Source organism: Ursus americanus, chromosome 24, assembly GCF_024610735.1.
Source record: "Ursus americanus isolate L20-20 chromosome 24, mUrsAme1.1.p, whole genome shotgun sequence".
In the NCBI taxonomy this organism is placed as follows: domain Eukaryota; kingdom Metazoa; phylum Chordata; class Mammalia; order Carnivora; family Ursidae; genus Ursus; species Ursus americanus.
Window position 1 is genome coordinate 25,303,085 of NC_142150.1, and position 17,468 is coordinate 25,320,552.

The 17,468-nt window shown below is 36.9% G+C and overlaps 1 pseudogene; it reads right to left on the reverse strand.

Annotated features, from left to right (window-relative positions):
• Positions 1–7,644: 7,644 nt before the first annotated feature.
• On the reverse strand, positions 7,645–8,290 carry LOC123799566 (acireductone dioxygenase pseudogene; annotated as a pseudogene).
• Between the last annotated feature and the right edge of the window lie 9,178 nt (positions 8,291–17,468).

Genomic DNA, 17,468 nt, shown 5'->3' on the forward strand with positions numbered 1-17,468 from the left:
GTGGGGTCAATAAGAAATGTTTATTTTTGCTTGCCATCTGTAGGTTATCTGGGCAGTTCTGAAAATAACTTGGCTCTTGGGCACAAGTTCAAGTCAAGGAGGAAGTTCTGCTGAGCTGGGCTGGGCTCCCTGTTTGATATTGGCTGGCTCGACACTGGCCTTCAAGGAACTCAGGGGAAAACTGAGTTTACTTGGCCTCTCGTTCTCCGTCAGGCAAACTCAAGCTTATTACCACGGTGGAGACAGAATTTTAAAGGACAGAGGCAAGCACTGCTGCTCAAAGCCTAATTTCAGAACAGATACATTATCACTTTTTCCACATCCTATTGGCTTCAGCAAGTCACAAGATAAACTATTTCAGTAAATGGGCTAGTAGAGCCAATCTCTTGATGGGAGGAGCTTCAGAGTCACATTACAAGGGGATTGTGGAGAATTAGGACCTTTTAAAAAAAAATCTACCACCAACACTGATGTTTATTCCTAATAAAAGCAAATATTTTTTTTAAAATGATTATGTCAGACTAATTAAACCAAACTAGGTTTAATTTTTTTGATTGTTTGTAATCTTTGATAAATTGAGATATTTCCTCTGAATATAATCAAAGAAATGACATAAAACAAAATATTTTATGTGAAAATATCATCTCACAATTGTTGATGTTATTTAATAAAGGACAAATGATCAAGCGATCAATAATTTAAAACTGATTAATCTCATCGATGGCATCCACTCTAGAATATCATGCAGGTCTAAAAATACCTATTAGGTATATAGAGCAGCATAGAAAACAAGGGGGAAAAGTAAAAAATAACATTCACCATCAATTAAATATGGAATATCATACAATAATGCAGAAAACATATAATACTTCCCTGTAATAATTATTAAAGCACATTTAATGATAGATAACTCAACCTTTTTTGACTATCTTTCCAAAATTCTCAGTTTGTATCTTATTTTCTTTTTTCTTAAGCATTCAAATTTATTTTTATACAAAAATGATAAAATATAAAATTCCTTATGACTTACTATTAAGGATACATAGCACAGTATATAATTTTTATGAGTATAATTAACTAAAAAAAAAACCCAAACCTATGCATGGAAAAAAAGACTTAAGTGTAGTAGTTGTGCAAAAACTTTTAACTTTTATGTATTCAAACGATCTGTTTTGAATTTTTTCTATAAATATGTGAAGTAATTGCTTCTTAATCACATGCTGCCTTTACATAAAATTCCAGCATATGCATATTTCTATGATACCCACACTAGGAAAAGAATTTAAGGGCACAAACTTGGAAACCATATTGTGCTGTGAAAATGTTTTGAAATTAGGAAAGTTGACATAAGGATAGGATCCAAGAAAAGCTACTGGCATTTGATCACTGGAAATTATGGAAAAGAGGAAGTAATGATGAATTAGGTCTGCCAGTGGTGCCGAGGGAAAGGGATGTTGTACCACCATGTATAAGAATCTCCAGATGTTTGGATCAGGGTGATTTACCAGATAACTCTAACTTTTTAAGATTATCTAATTTCTCTGCCTGGTTCATATTCAACCAATCACATAGCTGAGCTAGACTTGTTTACGAAAAAGGTTTCCCTGCTTCATATACAGTAAGTGGACTAGTCTAATAAAGGTTTGGTGGTTTGTTTCTGCTTTGATAATCCTCAAAGTGATAACACTGGTATTAAGTTATAAAGCTTTCTCTGGTGAGTTTTAAAATATGCAGATACTATGATCACGCATTGTAAATGTTTAAATTGTCATATTTTCCTGAAGCCTCCACATCCACAAGAAGGCTGTGAGCACCCCGTCCAGGTTATCAGGTGCACCAATGTGATAAGGCTGGTTCCTGCCATAAGCTCCTTTTTTCATCCTCCCCTATGACCTAGTGACATTCAAATGTACCAGTAAAATTCCTTCATGCCTTATGCTTGAGTACTCCACTTGCCCACAGGCTCACTCTCTCACTCCCTCTCTCTCTCTCTCCCTTTCCTCTACACCTGCTTGGATAAGCCTGCCCCCTTGAAGCCCCTCCCACATATCCCTCTGAGTGGTGTGCTGTGCTACCCTCTCCTAGGACCTTAGGGTATCATCTATCTCACTTTCATTTATCTCTTTATGTTCTTATTCCATCCCTGCACCAGACTGATCATCAAAACCCCCTAATTTAGGGGCGCCTGGGTGACTCAGTCAGTTGAGCACCTGGCTCTTGATTTCTGCTCAGGTCATGATCTCAGGGTTGTGCAGTCAAGCCCTGCATTGGCTCTGCACTCAGCGGGGAGTCTGCTTAAGATTCTCTCTCTCCCCTCTGTCTGCCCCTCCCCCTGTTCTCTTGCTCTCTCTCTTTCTTTCTCAAATAAATAAATCTTTAAAAAAAAAAGCCTACTTCAAAGTAATGTAATTATTTCTACAACAGAGACTAGAGTTGCAGAATCTGCCCTCATTAGGCTTCCAGTCCCGTGAAGCAGAGTACTTGGATCGGTAACACCAGTTCTGGGGTATATCAGAACATCTTTACCACCACTTCACAAGCAGAGGTCAGAGTCGGATGTTTATCACTGGAAATGATAGTGGTAGATTCATAAAAATAAATGAATCTGTGATTTCTAAGTGTGCATAGCTAACTTTAAGTTTATCACTGTGATGGTTAATTTTATGAATTAACTTGGCTAGGTAAGCCATGGTACCCAAATGCTTGGTCAAACACCATCCTATGACAGATGCCAAATACCAGAGGTCCTTGTGCAGGTACATTTTGATGAGATTAGCATTTAAATAAGTAGATTGAGTAAGTCAGATTACCCTCCATAAGGTGAGTGGACCTCATCCAATCGGTTGAAAGCCTTAAGAGAACAAGACTGAGGTCACTCAAGGAGGAGACGGGCAATTTTGCATCTGGACTGCCTTCAGACTCAGTCTGCAACATCAGCTCTTTCCTGGGTCTCCAGAGTTCAGACTTGCCAGCCCTTACAGTTTCAGGAGCTAATTCCTTAAAATATTTCTCAACCTCTCTCTTTCTCCTTCTCTGTCTCTCCCTGTCTCTCTCTTTCTCTAGATATATGATAGATAGGTAGGTAGATCAATCGATAGATACATAGATACAGACTTTTTCACACACACACACACACACACACACACACACACACACACACACACACACACCTTTTTGGTTCCGTTTCTCTGGAAAACCTTAAAACATCATTTTGTGTTCTGATATATTTTGAGCTATTTAACAATCTATTTCTTATGGTAGACACAATACTGTATACTATCATATCAATCCCTCTTTGTGGGAACGCAGGGGGACCATATCTTCTAGCTTCCTTTGTAGTTAGTTATGTTGAACCTATGTGATTGAATTCTGTCCAGTGGAATGTCAGTGGAAGCAAAGTAAGCTGCTTTCAGGCTTAGTCCTTAAAAGCATCTTACTGAAACTCCAACTCACTCTTCCTCTTACAAAGCAACCTTGAAGGCCATGTATCCCAGATGACATAAAACAAGCTAAAGAAAAGCACTCTGATCCACATGAGACTAATTTAAGCAAGAAGTGAGCCTTTATTATATGCAGTGATTGAGACATAGGTGTTTATTTCTTACTGTAGCATAGCCTAGGTTTGTTATTTCTACCACGCATTAGGTGCGTTGCTTTCAGCGGTGTGTAATAGCAAAGGCAGAATCTGATTGGTCTCAATAATATGGAAACACATTCTCTCACATAATAGGAAGAGAATTAGTTGGATAGGTTTCACGACTGGTTGAGTGCATCAATGATGTTACTTACCAAAGGCTGTCTTTTAAAAAATATCTCTATTCTATTTTCCTCAGTCTTTCAGCTTTGCTTTCACGCTGGTTCCCCTCATACTCATACAGCTGTGGCAGATACAGACTTCACATCCAGATCCACTACTTCCCCAGAATTCCTCAGCAGTCTTTCCTCATGTCCCATTGGACAGAGCTGAGTTACACACACCTACGCCCTGAACCATCAATGCCAAGAGAATTAGGAACACCATTATTATTTTAAATAAATGAAGATTTCCCTTCTTGGGACTAAAGTTAGGGTATATATCTCCAGAATCATGTGAAAAAGAAGTGGTCATTTGAAATAAATCAAAGCTCTCTCAATAGCATGTAGCAAACTCAAGGTGATTGGGACACTAAGCTTTGATATTACGCTCTGGACTTATGAAGGGGTCATTACCTAAGCTAGGAATCAAGTTATAAAGGGGTCACTACCTAAGCTGAAGAATCCTGGCCAAACCCATCACCATTTCTTCAGGGTGAAGGGAATACAAGTAGTGCGAGATTCACATTGTTACAATGTAGGACACAGGCAGGGCAGAACATATTTCCTGAGACTTGAACCCTAACTCTTAAAAAGTGTGTTTTTTCTACTATCAGGAGCTGTCAATGGTTCCTCCCAGTAGTAAATAGTGGGGACAAGGCTAGTCCTTTCACTATATTCTCATAAAGAAAATAAGAAGTAATAAGGTGATCTGTAAAACGTCTCACTGGGAATTCAATATCAAAATGCATTAATTTCAGCATCAAACAGCAGAAAAATACATTTCATAATGCATGACTACATCCCTTTAACACCCAAGAGAAGAGCAAAAATGAGGGAGGGAAGAAATCTGGAGAAAGAGATGGGAAAGATATAGAAAAATAAAGAAACAACATTAATGACAAAATGCCATTATGTTTCATAAAATTAATTAAGTCTTCTACTGCATGTCATCCAAGAGCCACATAATCCCTGCTCAAAAAGATTAACCCAATTTATACCAATTAAACCAAAGCAAATCCAGCTTTTTTGTATATGCTTCACAGAAGCATACATAAAATAATACAACACATCGGGATGAGACAGGAGTCATTGTAATTTTATCTTACTGACTAAGCATTAAAACAGCAATAAAACACAACCTATTCAGTTGCTGAGTGTATTTAAAATGTCACTTTATACAGGTGCACAGTATAAGGTTAGTGCCCGTGATCTTAACTTTACCGGGGTGATATTCTATGAAGGCGTGAAGTGAAGTGGTAAATGGTTGGTTGAGAAGTTAGGATTTCTAGTTTTAAAAAAATCTCTCAATTATTACCTTTGTGACCTTGGGCAATTCACTAAGAAAGTTTTTTCTTAGGTTCTGTTTATTTACCTAGAAAGTAACAGCAATGAATATATTCCTATAAACCTCCAAGACTTGTGTTATCAAAGTAAATATCACCCCAAGGTTAGACAAAAGAGCTGATATGAATTATCGCTGACATACTATACTGATAAAAAATGTATGGTCTTAAAAATAACTGCTCGTTCATTAAAATATTATACACCTTATTCAGCATTTGGCAGCTCTAAAGCCTTATTCCCTTATTACAATTCAGTTGCTAGTCATGGAGTACCAAGTCCTGTACTCGAGGTAGTCAAGAAAGGGTTCGTGTCATAGCTTCCATCTTTCCCCCTGCTACATTGAGGTATGAGTGACAAATAGAGATTACATATATTTAAGGCATACAACATGTTTTGATACACATGTACATTGTGAAATGATCATCACAATCAACCGAATAATACCCATTTCCTCACATATTTAACCTTTTTTTGGTGACAACACTTAAAATCTACTTTTTAGCAAATTTTAAATATACGATACTGTGTTAACTACAGGTACTGTACTGTATATTATTTCTCTTATTTATCCTGCACATCTGAAACTTTGTACCCTTTGACCAACATCTCCCCATTTTTCCCTTCACCCCAGTCCCTGGCAAACACCATTCTACTCTCTGCATCGTTAAATGTATGTATTTTTATACATATAAGATATCAAAGATCAGATAATGCGTGGGCATATTTTTGGGCTCTCTGTTCTGTTCCATTGGTCTATTTGTCTATTTTTATGGTAGGACCACACTGTCCCTTTGCAGTATATATTAAAATCAGGCAGTGTGATGGATTCAGCTTTGTACTTCTTGTTCAAGATTGCCTTGACAATTCTGGATCTTTCGTGGTTCTACATGAATTTTATGATTTTTTTTCTATTTCCATGAAAAAATGCCACTGGAATTTGATAGGGATTGCACTGACTCTGTTGCTACTTTGGGTATTGTGGACATTTTAACAATATTAATTATTCTGATCCATGAACATAGAATACCTTTCTATTTATTCATATCTTCAATCTTTCATCATTGTTTTCTAGTTTTCAGTGTACAAATCTTTCACCTACCTGGTTAAATTTAATTCTAAGTATTTTACTCTTTTTAATGCTGGTATTAATGGGATTGTTCTGTTAATTTCATTTTTGGATGGTTCATTATTACTATATAGAAATACAACTAATTTTTGTATGTTGGTTTTGTATCCTGCAACTTCACTGAATTTGTTTATTATTTCTAACAGGGTTTTTTGGGGGGGGTTGTTTTGTTTTTGGATTTTGTTTTTGTTGTTTTTTTGGTGGAGTCTATAGGGTTTTCTGTATAAATCATGTCATCTGTAGACAGAGACAACTTTACTTCTTCCTTTATGATTCAGATGCCTTCTATTTCTTTCTCCTTACCTAACTGGCTAGGATTTCCAGTAGTATGTTGAGTAGAAATGGCAGGAGAGGGCATCCTTATCTTATTCCTGACCTTAAAGGAAAAAATTTCAGCTATTCACCATTGAGTATGATGATGTTAGCTGTGGGCTTATGATATATGACCTATATTATGTTGAGGTACATAACTGAGGTACATAATGGGGAGTTTTTAATCAGGAAAGGATGCTTTATTTTGTCAATTGCTTTTTCTGCATCTATTGAGATGATTATATGATTTTCATCCTTCATTCTATTAATATGGTATATCACATTTAATAATTTGCCTATGTTGAACCATCCTTGCATCCCAGAGATAAATCCTTCTTGAATATGGTGTATAATCCTTTTAATATGCTGCTGAATTGAATTGTCCATAGCAGTTTGTTATGATCCTTTTTATTTCTGTGCTCTCAGACATAAAGGTTATGATGTCTCCTCTTTCATTTATAATTTTATTGAATCTTTTCTTTTTTTCCTTAGGATAGCTAAAGGTTTGTTTTTTTTCTTTTTAAAAAACAGCTAAGTTTTGTCAATCCTTTTTATTTGTTTTTCTCATCTCCATTTTATTGATTTCTGCTCTGAACTTTATTATTTTCTTCCTCTTGCCAATTTTGGGCTGTTGATTTTTCTTTTTCTAGTTCCTTGAAGTTAAAGTTAGGTCAAAATAATACTTTTTTTTCCCCTTAATTTAGGCATTTATAACTATGAGACTTGCTTTTTCTGTATCCTGAAAGTTTTGGTATGTTGTGTCTCCCCATTATTATTTGTCTCAAGATAGTACTCTATTCCTCTTTTGATTTATTCTTCAATCTATTAAGTGTTCATATTCATGTTGCTTAATATTTCCACATGTTTGTGAATTTTCCAACTTTCTTCCTGTTACTGATTCCTAGTTTGATAAATTGTGTTCTTGAATGGATTTCAACTTGATACTTGATATGATTTCAACCTCAATTTGTTAAGACTTGCTTCTACATAAAAATCACTTTTATAATAAAGCTCCTTTCATTAAAACATACTCTGATCAAATCTTGCAAAGGAAAGCTCACCTAGTCTCAAGTCGACAATATAAAAGCAAGGACAAAGGACAGGTTCTCTGCTGTGATCATGTTTAGGACATTCACAAAGGTGAATGAAGGGTGAGCTAGGCCCCAGGAGCACCATTGTACTGTCTGCACCCAAATTTCCACATACTGTCCTCCACCCCCACCCGCAGCCTTGAAATGGTCAGCTTGTGGGTTGTACACTGTCCACACTGATTCTCCCACAAACAGCCACATGACCTTCATGTAGTTTTTTTTTTTTTTTTCTCTAGCGTGAAGCGGTGACAAATCCTGATAGGAAGAGTTATCATGTCTCCTTTTTCCATGAAAATGTGAATCTACTTGTTCTCTTTATCTTTCACATCAAAGTAGCCACTGCTGCCCAGAATGGAGCAGATCTTATCATCCAGGTGCTCCTCACAGACCATCTTAATCTTTTTTTCGTGATTTGGTTGTTTATCTTTGCATACGGTTTTTATGTCCATCTAGTAGTTTCTCTCTCTTCAGATTTTTTCTAATTTTGGATCATTCTCATATTTGTCAGCAACCAACCTCTAGTAAAGAACCCCCAGCTGGTGCAGCTGCTCGGGAGGCTGGTTTGGTGTGGCGGGCCGCCTGGAGCCAAGGGCGAATTGTCCATGTACCAGCTCTGTACCATGGCCCAGCTGGGTTACCAGGAGCACCTGCCTGCTCAAATGCCCTGCCTGCCTGGCCCACTGACCCCACACCAGTAGCTGTGGGAGGTGGTGGAAGAAGAGCAGTCCTTGTACACTTTTGATGAGGACTTATTTTTCATTATATGATGAGTTTCTTTGTCTCTTTATGAGAGTTTTGATTTAAAATCTATTTTGTCTCATATAAGTGTGGCCATCCCTGTTCTCTCTTGGTTTCCATCTTCATGGAATATCTTTTTTCCATTCATTCACTTTCAGACTAACCGTGTCCTTAAAGCTATAATGAATCTGCTGTAGATAGCGTATTGTTGGATCTTGTTTTTTCATCCCTTTAGCCTTTCTATATCTTTTGATTGGCAATTTTAATCCTTTTACATTGGTAATAAAATGAAAACTTCTCTAGGAGTACTCATCACATACCAGGAAACCCCAATAAGGCTATCACTGGGTTTTTTAGTAGAAATTTTGCAGACCTGAAGAAAGGGGGGGGGAGAAAAAGAAAAAAGAAAACTATACCTGGCAAAGGTCCTTCAAAAATGAAGAGAAATGGACTTTTCCAGACAAGCATAAGCACAGAAAGTTTATCACCATGAGAACAGTCTTACAAGAAACGCTAAAGGGGGTTCCTCAAATTAAAATGAAAGACACTAATTAGTAACATGAAAACATATAAAAGTATAAAACTCACCATTAAGGTAAGTATACGGTCAAGTTCTGAATACTCTAACACTCTAAATAATTGTAAATAATTTTTAACTCTGCTTCAGGCCCAGAACATTCTGAAGTAATATTTCATTCAGTATATATTAAACTCATCACCACATTCTTCCACCAACAATGATTATATGCTGCTTATCCAGGATTTTCAAGATCAGAGATGGCAGTTGTTTTATTCACTCCTGACATACATAGTGTCATATCTGGCACATGAAACTAGTCTTTAGCTAAAAAACAAAATCGTTATGAATGCTGTTTAATGATCTTTGTCAGTTATGCTCAGAGTGTGGCTCTCAGACCAACAGCACTGGTGTTACCGAATTTGTTTTAAACCTAAGTCCAGGGGTGCCTGGGTGGCACAGCGGTTAAGCGTCTGCCTTCGGCTCAGGGCATGATCCTGGCATTATGGGATCGAGCCCCACATCAGGTTCCTCCGCTATGAGCCTGCTTCTTCCTCTCCCACTCCCCCTGCCTGTGTTCCCTCTCTTGCTGGCTGTCTCTGTCTCTGTCAAATAAATAAATAAAATCTTAAAAAAAAAAAAAAACTAAGTCCAAGAGTCCTACATAGACACATAAAATTGGAATACACAGAGGTTGGAACGACTCACATGTGTTTTAACAAAATCTCTAGGTGATTTGTGTACTAATTAAAGTTTGAGAAGCCCTGGTCTAGGTAAAGTCTTCAAGACGCAAGTAAAATATTTAGAACTTATGTTTTGAAAATATAATGCCATTTAAAGGGGGATATTATAGTCAAATACGTGGACAGATATAGTGAAGAGTTAGCATATGTCACATAAAGATAAACTCTTCTGGATTTAGAATCTATATCAATTTACTTTCATATTTCACAAATTAAGTGACCACTTTTGACATGCTGGTGGTATTAATGAGTATGCACTGCGTATGCCATAATAAATTAGAAACTTAGCATATATCTGAAAGAGATAGAATCCTTGCGTTATCATATGTGAATTATGACAAATAATGAGCGTACCATAAAAATTCAAATGAAATTAATATCTTGACAAGAAAAAAACTCAGTAGTCAAGGAATATGATGACAGCTTAGGAGAATTGCTAATATTGAGAAAAACCTTTTGGAAGAAAGCATACTCTGAATTCTTCTTAAGTAGAGTATGAATGCTTTATTACAAAGAAAAATAAGCACTCACTGCATATAACCAACAGCTTAGTAAAAGTTTAAGGAGAAAAAAACACACATTTGGGAAGTTGTAAAGCAGAAACATTGGCTAGAAGGAAAAATAGAGATTGAGACAAAGAGGAAAGTGAGAATAACAATAAAAAAAATAAGCTAGAGATAGAGAACAGATGGAGATATAGCCAGAGGTAGAAAAAAAGAGCAAAAGGATCTTGGAGGCAGTTAGCTGAGGATATGTAAACTTCTAAATATGAAGATACTTGTATGGGGGCTTCAGAATTGCTTAGACACTCAATGAGCTGTATGTGAACACATTCACATGCCTCCTGCCCACCCACTCTCCCACTTGTAGCTACAGACAAAAAGGAAAAGGATGAGAACGGTGTTTGGTACTTTATTCTAAAGGCATTTTTGTCCTGGTGTGTAGGAAGTGTTGAAAATAATAAGGCTCTTTTTAAGATGCCATTCCTTGGCTTTCTATGGGAGAAGTATCCACTGTAGGATAGCAATCTACTCAGGAGAATTCAAAATCCTACCCAGGAGAGACACAGTATTGGAATTATCATCAAGTACCATATTATAAGAATTGTCTTTTCTTCTCAAATTTCAGAAGCAATAGCATGTTTTCAGACTTTTATTACTTTCATAAACATCACTACAAAAACAGGTCATTGTTATTTTTTTTTAATTAAAAGTAATTTTTAGAACAACATCAAACCAAGCTAAAGCTACCTGAGGAGAGAGAAACTAGTCAGTTTTCAACTCCTATAATCACACTCTATTGACGGACATCTTTACATGGACACATTTATGTGCATGTGAATTTTAGAAAAAGAAGCTCACAGGCTGCATCAATTTTTAGTGCCAATCCACCAAGTAGCTACAATCATTGCTATTTTAATAACTGTATTCATTTCAAAGAAACCCAAGTAATGCAGCTTTCCGCAAAAGCCTTGAAACTGACTAAGCCCTTAGGGTATCAGCATTTCTCAAGGAAAGAGGTTCACAGTTTACCGTGCTATTTATAAGCATATTGAAAGAGAAAGATTAAAAACAGCATTGTAAGTGTCTCCCTACATTTTATGCCTGCCAACTCTTTACTCATATTATAAAAAAGAAAAAAGAAAAGAGTGTAAACTAAGAGGATATAATCTACTCATACCTTGATTAAACTAAGGCAGAGAAATCCAAAAGTTTCTGTGCTGCTCTGGAGAAATGCCTTGGAGGGTGTCTGCTGAAGCCCTCACATTTGTGGAGCCTGTCGTATACCAATCTAGCTGACCACCTCCCCGAAGGCTTCAGAGATCAATCCAGTTCTATACTGATTTCTTCCTTGCTCATAAAGACCAGATTATATTCTCAAGTAGCATATATAAATCTTGATGTGGGTTGACACTCCCCACCTAGATCATATAGTCTTAAAGAAGCTTCTCTTATAGCCCACCCAGGATGCAATGTAGTATTTTATGCACAGAAGATGCTAAATATTTCACTTTAAGACTGAGTCATCATGCTTAATGTATTTACCAGAGATTCCGTATTTGTCACACAAGGATATTTGACTCAGCCAATATTGTAGCCACATGTAATTTGTTTGGGAGCTGAGTGCTTTTATAATGGTTGCCAAGGATAATAAATCTAAGCAGAATTCAAAACTCTCATTTTGTATTCATTATAAACTTTTCTAAAGTGAGAAAAAGTCCAAGATTTTATACCCAACATTTCCAGAGAGGATCTTTGAAGGAAAATTCTTTCAAGTTTGGGGAGAAAGGAGAAAAAGAAGACAACATTTGTAAAACTGACAATCCTTATACTATTCTTCATACAGGGGTTTACTTTAGGATTAAATGGGTCATGGGTGCATTGGTCATGACAGCCAAGCCCAAAAATCCAGAAGTTGTCTGCTGAGGCAATATTTGTCATTGGGATTGTTGAAAACTCTGGAATAGTAGCCAAAGGCATGAGACTCTTTATACCTCACTCATTTAGGTTTAGAGGACGTTACTGTTTCGGTTGAAGATTTCAACCTGCTGAAAGAGAGTTCGGAGAAAAAAAATAATTTCTACTCTTCTGAAGAGGAAGTCTACTTTCTACCTTCAAGCTGTTATCTTGCAGCATAATTAGTGTGAACATACTTAGTTGTGTAGAAAATTTCAGTGTCTATGTTTCAGGGGATATCCTGTTTTTCTTGGAAAATTTTAGAACTCCAATCAACAGTTGCTAATCTGTAGTAACTGTGGCTCTTGAAAGGCGTGAAGCACCTTGTTGGTGATCATTTCTGAAAACAACGTCATACGCTGCATCCAGGTACCGAGTGAAAATTCCTCCAGCATGTAATGGTTTGAACACATTTCTTCCCAAATGTTTAGCAGGTTTCTCAAAAGATTAAGCATATCCCTCCAACATTCCCAAATAAATCCCTTAGTGCATATCCAAGATAATCACAAACTTAACTTTTCAGGCAGGGGAAAGATGATACTATGGAAGACTGGAAAAAGATCAAGATTGGGCACCAATCTGCTTGGTTTCTAATCTCATCTGTGAAATAATCTTGAATGTATCGCAGATGACATGATACTCTATATAGAAAACCCAAAAGAATCCACCCCCAAACTACTAGAACTTAGAGAGCAATTCAGTAATGTGGCGGGATACAAAATCAATGCTCAGAAATCAGTTGTATTTCTATACACAATGAGACTGAAGAAAGAGAAATTAGGGAATCCATTCCATTTACAATAGCACCAAAAATCATAAGTTATCTTGGAATTAACTTAACCAGAGACGTAAAGGATCTATATTCTAGAAACTACAAATCACTCTTGAAAGACATTGAAGAAGACACAAAAAGATGGAAAAATATTCCATGCTCATGGATCGGAAGAATAAACATAGTTAAAATGTCTATGCTACCCAGAGCAATCTACACTTTCAATGCCATCCCGATCAAATTTTTCAAAGAACTGGAGCAAACAGCCCTTAAATTTGTGTGGAAACAGAAAAGGTCCCAAGGGGTGCCTGGGTGGCTCAGTCATTAAGCGTCTGCCTTCGGCTCAGGGCGTGATCCCAGTGTTCTGGGATCGAGCCCCACATCACGCTCCTCTGCTGGGAGCCTGCTTCTTTCTCTCCCACTCCCCCTGCTTGTGTTCCCTCTCTTGCTGGCTGTCTCTCTCTGTCAAATAAATAAATAAATAAATAAAATCTATAAAAAAAAATAAATAAATAAAAGAAAAGGCCCCGAATCGCCAAGGAATTGTTGAAAAGGAAAAACAAAGCTGGGGGCATCACGTTGCTGGATTTCAAGCTATACTACAAAGCTGTGATCACCAAGACAGCATGAAACTGGCACAAAAACAGACACATAGACCAGTGGAGCAGAATAGAGAACCCAGAAATGGACCCTCGGCTCTTTGGGCAACTAATCTTTGACAAAACAGGAAAAAACATCCAGTGGAAAAAAGACGGTCTCTTCAATAAATGGTGCTGGGAAAATTGGATAGCTATGTGCAAAAAAATGAAACTTGACCATTCTCTCACACCATACACAAAGATAAACTCCAAATGGATGAAAGACCTCAATGTGAGACAGGAATCCATCAGAATCATAGAGGAGAACATAGGCTGCAACCTCTTTGATATCAGCCACAGCAACTTTTTTCATAACACATCTCTAAAGGCAAGAGAAACAAGAGAAACAAAAGAAAAAATGAACTTGTGGGACTTCATCAAGATAAAAAGCTTCTGCACAGCCAAGGAAACAGTCAAAAAAACAAAGAGGCAGCCCATGGAATGGGAGAAGATATTTGCAAATGACACTACAGATAAAAGACTAGTATCCAAGATCTACAAAGAACTTCTCAAACTCAATACATGGGAAACAAATAATCAAATCAAAAAATGGGCAGAAGACATGAACAGACACTTTTCCAATAAAGACATACAAATGGCTAACAGACACATGAAAAATGTACAAAATCATTAGCCATCAGGGAAATTCTAATCAAAACCACCTTAAGATACCACCTTATGCCAGTTAGAATGGCAAAAATGGACAAGGCAGGAAACAACAAATGTTGGAGAGGATGTGGAGAAAGGGGATCCCTCTTACACTGTTGGTGGGAATGCAAGTTGGTACAGCCACTCTGGAAAACAGTGTGGAGGTCCCTTAAAAAGTTAAAAATTGAGCTACCCTATGATCCAGCAATTGCACTACTGGGTATTTACCCCAAAGATACAGACGTAGTGAAGAGGAGGGCCATATGCACCCCAATGTTCATAGCAGCCTTGTCCACAATAGCTAAATTGTGAAAGGAGCCAATATGTCCTTCAACAGATGACTGGATTAAGAAGATGTGGTCCATATATACAATGGAATATTACTCAGCCATCAAAAATAATGATTTCTCAACATTTGCAGCAACATGGACGGCACTGGAGGAGATAATGCTAAGCGAAATAAGTCAAGCAGAGAAAGACAATTATCATATGGTTTCACTCATTTATGGAACATAAGAAGTAGGAAGATCAGTAGGAGAAGAAAGGGAAGAAGAAAGGGGGGGTAAACAGAAGGGGGAATGAACCATGAGAGACTATGGACTCTGGGAAACAAATTGAGGGCTTCAGAGGGGAGAGGGGTGGAGGAATGGGATAAGCTGGTGATGGGTATTAAGGAGGGCATGCATTGCACAGTGCACTGGGTATTATAGCCAGTAATGAATCATGGAACTTTACATCGAAAACTAGGGATGTATTGTATGGTGACTAACATAATATAATAAAAAATATTATTATAAAAAAAGAAAGTAAATATCTTTAGCTCTCTGGGATTCAGCTAAATAATTTCCATAGTCTTACCCAGCTTTAGCCTGTAACATGAGGAGCCTGGAAATATCTCTATTCTTTTTTGACCATTACCATGATAACAATATGTTGTCAATAAATATATATCATATTCTCCTTTTCTTTCATCTGCATAATGTGCTATCTATTTTTCCAGCCAGATATAAAACTGAGGAATTTACAGACCCTGTACTAATTAGGGTTCTTCTGGTTAAGATTAATAAAATATGACTTGAATTCATTCAAAAAGAAAACATTTTTATAAGTATTGAGAAAAATCTGGAATATCATATAGTCCCATACTGGCACATTCAAAGAAATATGGTCTGTTAATCAAATTTAATTATTGATAAAAGAAAAAATTACTCAAATCTTTACTGAAGTCTCTCAAACAAATTCAAAGAAATAGATTTGTAATTCACAGTATTTCATAAAATTCTCTACTTCTTTAATTCTCAACAGCTCTCACACACTGAGGCCAGTTTCCTGCTCCTCTTTCAACTCCCTCTGAGTCCACTCCTAATCAAACAGTACCCCAAGCACCTCCCCTTTTCAAAATTCTATAGTTTCGCCCATTTTTAATCCCCTTTTCCAATGTAAAGTAAAGCTTTCCTCTTCCTAATATCTGGCCTCTCCACCAATCACTCAGAATCAGTAGTACAAAGCCAGGGAACTTAGGTGGAAAACTTGGAATCAACTTTAGAAAGTGAAGAAAAAGAGGGAAAAGGAGAGGGATTATCTCAATGGAGATATTAAAAAGGGAAAAGTTTGAAAATTCTTATAATTTTACATATTCTTTTATTTTCTACACTTTAACATTCAAGGGGAAAGGGGCAGTGGGCTCCTGACCAGTCTATATGAAGCACATAGCTGGTTCTCTGGAATACACTAGAAATAGTAGTATGGATATTTTCAAGGGTATCTTTTTTTCAATCTCTGCTTTTTCTCTTGGTGCATGTTTGTATCTATCTTCTCTCCTGCTCTAGAAACTGTTCTTCACTGCATTTTTGTCTCCGTATGGGAGAAAACACATTCCCAGTGAGCTTTCCATTTAATATGTTATGTACTCAGCTACCCAGAGAGTAAATAATCTCTTTGTAATAGGAAGGGAATCTGATTCAGTTTATATCTCATGTCCATTCAACACCTAATTAAAAATGGCCCAGGTGATTGGTTCATATTATCCCAAATACATCTCAATATGGATATAAATGCAGTGGAAGGTACGGTCTACAAAGACAGTGCAACTGGCATCAACTGCAGGGCCAATCATGAATTCCAAGTCTGAGTGTAAGAGTAAAATTCCTGATTATTTGGATAGGCTTGGAGTATCATCCCATTCCTCTTCATTGTTGTTATTTTAATTGTATTTCATGTATCTCAGTTTCAATAATGTATCCCTTATTGGAAAGAGAGAGAGACTTTAAAAATACACTTCTAGAGATAAAATGTTTTGTTCATTACTCATTGTATATCTTTGCACAATATTGTCACATGTATCAGTTTTCCTAATGAAACTTATTGATTTTTATTTTTACCCAGAATCTTGCTTTCAGAATAGTAAGATATTTTAAAAATTCAGTATATTCATTGTATAGATGATGCAACTGAGAGACTTATCCAAGACCACAGAGCTTAAGAAGAAAACACAGCAATTTTATCTCCTCCTTACTTTTCATTTAATTTCACCTGTGGTCCCCAGCAATGTCGGTAAGCCTGGTCTGTGCATTGGAGGAAGAGTCAACTTAAGGTTGGCTAGGTTACTGTACCTAATTTTCAGAAGAAAGAGTAAGTCAGAACCAGCAGTTCTATAATTTAATACAAGTTAATATGCTAGCTACATTCATTGTTAAGCAAGGTACAAAGTTATATGACCCAGGGAATTCATAAAACTCTGGATTTTCTTTGTATCTTAATACCCCTAGTAAAAGTGAATTCTTCCATAGCTTTAGCTGTACATAAGAGGTTTAAAAATGACCTTCAATCAAATACCTAAATTCCAGGCATACAGAAAGAATTAATTTAGAATGTAAAACTGGATTTGAACTTTTCTTTGGTCAGATTCACCTAGACTGCCTTCAACTCTTTTTACATCAAGAAGAAGGGAGAAAGAAGGAGGAAAAAGATCATGCTATCTAATTTGATGATGATAAGGTTGGGAAGGAAGATGGGCAAAGATGGGGTCCAAAGAGTTAACTACACTGACTAAAGAGACCAGGAAAACCATGGGGCAGAAGGAAGCAAACTGCAAAAGCTTTCTTGGTGATCAAGCAATGTAAAGTCTAGACTTCCGAAGGGCAGCAACAAAACAGCTGGATTACAGAGAGATCCAGATCCAGGAAGGCTCCAGTCAAGGACAAATTCACACATACAAGTGCACAATAGAACGTGGGATTAGGTGGGATAGGGGTTGGGGCTAATAGAACTAGGAGGCAAGTCAAAAGT